The sequence below is a fragment of the Porites lutea genome, chromosome 6, assembly GCF_958299795.1.
Source record: "Porites lutea chromosome 6, jaPorLute2.1, whole genome shotgun sequence".
NCBI classification, from domain to species: Eukaryota; Metazoa; Cnidaria; class Anthozoa; order Scleractinia; family Poritidae; genus Porites; species Porites lutea.
In genome coordinates this window covers 24254936-24260622 of record NC_133206.1, presented here as the reverse complement: position 1 = coordinate 24260622, position 5687 = coordinate 24254936, and positions in this window count along the sequence as shown.

The window sequence follows — 5687 nt, the reverse complement described above, 5'->3', positions numbered from 1 at the left end:
GTCGCTAAAAAGTCAGTGCGGAGGGCGCGTTCAGAGAGAGTGTAAGAAAGAGACCTTGAAGCACAAGCCGTTCTACTGAAATCCCTTCAGCAGAGGCGTCCCTTTTAACTTCACGGCAAAAGAAGTCATTTTGTCGGGGGAAAGCAGTTTGATGTCCTGTAAAAGTTGAGAGAGCAGGAGAAGTATTGTGGCGACCGTAACATCTCCAAGACCGTAACATCTCTCTAAGAAGTCAGTGCGTTACATAATATCTCTCCAAGAACGGTTGCGGAAACCAAACTGAACTAGAGAGCAGCGGCAGACCGAGAGACCGAAGCCGGAGCAAGTCTGTGAAAGATTAAAGTAAGGCGGCTCCTGGAGTTTGGAGGCTTTGGGATCGAGTTAAAGTGGTGTTGTGTTCGGAAGGAGTCCCGGCGGGCTGGACTAAAGGAAAGACGAGGAACTCTGTTTTATACTTAAGGTGAACTAAAAAGGGAACTATTACTGCGCGTTCGAAGAAGACAATTTGTAAATATGTTGTAGACTAAGTAGTTCAAAAATCGCTATGCATTTTGTGTAAAAAAAAGTAATATCGAATTAGTCTTTAGAAATTAGAATAATTATCCGTTTTAATTGTTTAGTGAAACGAGTATATAGTGACGCTTGGTTAACCTTAAAATAGTGGAGTTTTGGGAGTATTGTTTTAATAAACGTGTAGAGCATTATTTTTTTATATACGTGTTTTCTTGAGTTTGTCTATGCTCGGTGTTACCGTTTGAGAGGACTCAAAAATATGTTGCATCTTGGCAACATACAATCCATCATTCTAAGAAACTACAATTTTACAGCTTATTTAAACATGATTATAAAATTTCAAGTTAGCTAGACTTAATTAGAAATTCTGCTAATAGGAAAGATTTAGAGAAAATTCGTATAAGTAACCACAAACTCATGATTGAAACTGGAAGATATAATCAAACTTCCCGCAGCGATAGATTCTATCCTATTTGTAACTCTAGTATAATTGAAGACGAATTTCATTTTCTCTTCCATTGTCCAAAATACTCAATCCCAAGGGAGAAATTCTACAATCAAATCAAACAAAATTTTGTCGACTTAAATCAGCTATCTTACACAGAATTAATAATTAAATTGATGAATTCACAGAATTTTTCCGTAAATTCACATTTGTTGAAATTTGTCTCATTATGTAATGATTTACGTAATAATTTGTTGTCAAATCATGCTGATGACACTTGATTGACTATAATAATCATTGCATTGCATTATCATTGTTATGATTTGTTTGTTTTTTTTTAAGGTTAAAGCTTTTGCAATACTGTAACTACATAATTATAGTCATGCAAATAAAGCTTATGTTGTTGTTGTTGGTTTGGTCACAATGAGTAAAATGATTTTTTCTCTCTTTATCGCTGAAACAATTAACTTTTGCATAATAGCCGAAAGTGCAACATTATTTGCGACGTAAATATCTTTTCCAAGAGGTGCCTACCCAAGTTGGAAAATTAAGGAAATTCCAGGGGGCTGACAAGCACTCCCGGAATCAGCCTAATGCAGTTCAGAACTGGTCACGGCTGGGCTCCCTTCCACAAAGTCAACCATATGTATTTACAGTCGCACCTCTATGTGCAACCAGCTGTAGTAAGTGACCACCTCCCCTGTTAAAACGACCACCTATCGCCTGACCTATACTAACCTAAACACGGAAATTTCCCCAGTGAACGCCCTGTAAATGGAACACGACCACCTTTTTTTCTAAGCGACGTTTCAGGCTGATGGTTGACTTATAATTTTCCATTGTTTTTAACCTCTTGAAAGCAACCACTCGATGCATGATCTGACCTCTATGCTCGCTGTATGTACTGTTACTTAGAATATAAGAAATAGTTTTAGTGACAACATGGAACTATGAAGGCCCGTTCTGTTCAAAATCATGACAATAAAATTGCACTTCAAGTCAGTTTTAATCCAACTGCAGCAAATGTTATGGACATGTTATGTATTTTTGTCATCACTAAACAATTCTTTTTTCAGCGTGTTTGTAATTCTTTTTAGCAACAAGAGTTATTTTTGGTTTTAATGATAGGAATCCTTTTTTCATTCATGCCATGAATTTTTTTTCAGTGGTACTTCTAATTATTTTTCTAATGTATATCAAGAATTATTTTTTAATTGGGCCGAGATTTATTTTTCGCAGTATCGCGAATTTATTTTTTGGCCTACAATGCATTGCGGGCCTTGCATTTGAAGGACTGGTTCGAGTTTTTGACTTCCTTGGTCGACCATTTTGAAAACTTTGCAAGTGGAGGAGTGCTTTCAAAGAGAATGCCAAGGCGAAACATTGTCAGGGAAGGAAACGAAAGAGGTTTTCATCTTTCTTACAAAATCTGTCAGGAGCTAGTAGTCTGTGCGTTCGTTATGAGGTTTTCTGGACCGAAGATTTAATAGAGGAGACTACGAAGCGACTTCACGACTCGTACACAGTTCTAACCCTTATTGAACATGACATGTCTGCCGGATTGAACTGTTCTCTACCCAATTTCGTCTCGTACTACACATGCTGGGTTTCGGAACGAAGACACAGAGAGTGAGAGTTTCCCCTACCCTGCAGTTCAGGAAAAAGCTCCCGATTCTAATCCAGACGGGCGAGCACTAGAAGCAGAGCCAGATGGACTCGAGGTAGAAGACCTTCGCTGAGTGCTATGTTAGAGTCGACCTCACGACCTGGGAAATTCGATTGATTTATGTAATATTTATTTTATGGCATTATTGGCTATAGTTATATCTCAGGTGTCTGACGTTGGACAGACTCATTCATCTCCGAATATTAAAAACATAATGTTAAAAATCAGGAACTACTATACTGCCATGGTAAAGGCGCTAGAGCAAGTTCCCCATGTTAGTTAGTTAGTGAGGTCTACTCTCACCAGCACTCTGCGAAGGTGTTCTATCTAGAATCCATTTGGCTCTGCTAGTTCTTATGCCCGCCCTTCAGGATTAGAATCGGGAGATCCTTTCTGAAGTTTAGGGTAGGGGGCACTCTCATTCACAGCATCTTCGTTCCGAAAGCCAGCATGTGTAGTACGAAGACTCGAGGTATAAGATCATGGGATAGAGAACTGTTCACTTGGGCAGACATGTCATGTTCAATAAGGGTTAGAATTGTGTAAATTAAAGCTTCGCCGGGTCCAGAAAACCTCATCACGAACGCAGAGACTACTGGCTCGTGACAGATTTTGCAAGAAAGATGAAAACCCTTTTTGTTTCTTTCCCTGACAATTTTTCGCGTTGGCATTCTCTTTGAAAGCACTCCTCCACTTCAAAGTTTTCAAAATGGTCGCCCAAGGAAGTCAAAGACTCGAACCAGTCTGAACTAGTCCACTTTAACTGCAAGGACCGCAAAGCATTGTAGGCCCAAAAATAAATTCGCGATACAGCGAAAAATAATTATCAGCACGATGAAAAAATAATTCTCAATACTTGCATCAAAAATAATTCGCAGTACCACTAAAAAATCGTTTGTGGTACACATGAAAAATTTATTCATACAAAAACATAAAAAAGGGAACAGCTTTAACAAAAAATAATTCATGCCGCTAAAAAGAATTAACAACACACTAAAAAAATCCTGTGTAGTGATGACAAAAATACACAACGGGTCCATAATAAATGCTGCACTGGCCAAAAGAGTCACTTGTGATGCCATTTTATTATATTAATTTTGACCAGAACGGGCCTCCATACCAGTCAGTCTTTGTGAGCCGATGCTCGATCAGCGTAGTATGTTCCATGCACCTTTTTTTGAGGGAAATCTTGAACAAAGCACGGTCAATAAAACTGGTCGGAGGGTGATCGTCACTGGTGAAACATACACTCTTCTGTCTCTTAACGGTGAAAAGGCTCAAACCATTAGAACTGAACATTGTGAACAAACTTGAATGATAAACTTTGGGCCCAGTAACATTTCCTGTTCCGCCCACTGATTCACTATTTACTTAAAAATCAGTGGTCTTAGCTAAAAATCGTCTCCTAAACTTCTGTTGAGAGTACGTCTATCCGTGCCCTGAGGGTTTACTTTGTGTCGTCTTACAGTGTACTTTTAGGTTTTGGGAGAGAACACCATGTTGGTTTCTTTGCTAAATTACCTAGACTACCTAGTCCTGAAGATCGACTTATATCCTGGGTGTTAATCCTAAAATTGCTTGTGATATTGATGTTGCTCCACCCTTTTGTGTCTGAGACTAGGGCGACCTGGTTTTTCCCTTCCTGTCCTGTTTCTGACTTTTCCTCTATGTTTTCAACGCCATGATTCTCTACAGCATTATCTCTCTGCCTCCATCTTCACCAAATTTAGACTGCGAGCAGTCTCTCTTTTTCTTCAGATTTAGTGAGAGCAATGCACGCGCGCGGGAGCGGCGAAGCCGCGAGACGCGCGAAACGAGGGCGGCAGCCCGAGAAGAAAAAAGAGAGACTGCCCGCTTAGCCAGAGCCAATGAATTAAGCGTTGGCCTCACAACGCAAAATACGATTGGCTGATTTGTCAAGCGTTGACAACAAACTGTCAACAATCGAAACCATTGACAAGTTGATGATGGCTGAAGCACTGCAGGAAAGTTCGTCATAAGAAGGTCTCATCTCTCCGGGTACGTGACGTGATTGCGCAATTTAAATGCTCAAAGCCTCTCTTCACTGTCAAGGAACGCTTTAGTTCCAAAACGGTAGTCTTACTTTAGAACTTAAAACAGAAAGTAGCATAGGCTGGAAGACTCTTAGACTGTTTATTTTGTAAAGCTAAAACAATAGTTATTACCAACGGATGCACTACAGGACATCGCGCTATGGAACAAAGATTCTCAAGAATGAAAGAAAAAACAAATCGGCGCCCAAAGAATGATCTTGAGTGACTTACAGCGTAAAGTTAAGCTACAATTAGGATATGTAGAACACTGTCCCGTGAAAATTCAACATCCCGCAAACAAGAACTAGGCCACGGGTGATCTCATTCAAAACATAATGCACAGGAAATGAATTATTAATATCAGAGAAATAGACCAGCTTCATGACCTCTAAAGGTGAGACCAGCGGCCAAAATTAAGATTTGCTCAGTCAATTAGCTTAGAATCGACTCTAACTCTATGCACTGCATAAGCTGCGATTTAAAAGGAAAAGTAGAAAAACCTCTGTTGTTCAAGCAAACTCTAAAGTCACGTTTCACGTGCCTGGCCTGTCAACACTTCAGTTTTGACGCCGAAAAATCACTAGACCGTGAAAGACCATTCTCTCTGGCTTTGCGGGTAGTCTCTCTTTTTTCGTGCCTTTCCCGTCTCGCGCCATCAGTCACGCGCGTGGCCATTGCGTGTCTCGCGTTTTGCTCGACGGACTACAGAAAAAAGAGAGATTGCTCGTAGTCTACACCAAATTGGGAAACGAGGCTTTTCCTTCAGTCAGCTCATTTTAAATCCCCGCTTCTGTCCTCGCTTCCGAAAATGCGTATTTGCTGTTAAATCCCCGCTCATGAAGTGGGGCAAACAGGTCTTTTGTTAATTCCCCCACCCCCCGGGACCCTGGGGGTCGGGGGTGACGGAACTTTCTTCTCAAACCACGTGAAGGTATTGTCTTCTGGCCTCGTTACACTGTTTGAAAGTAGACTGGGCACGAATCAGAGGCATTTATGCTCAGCAAAAATG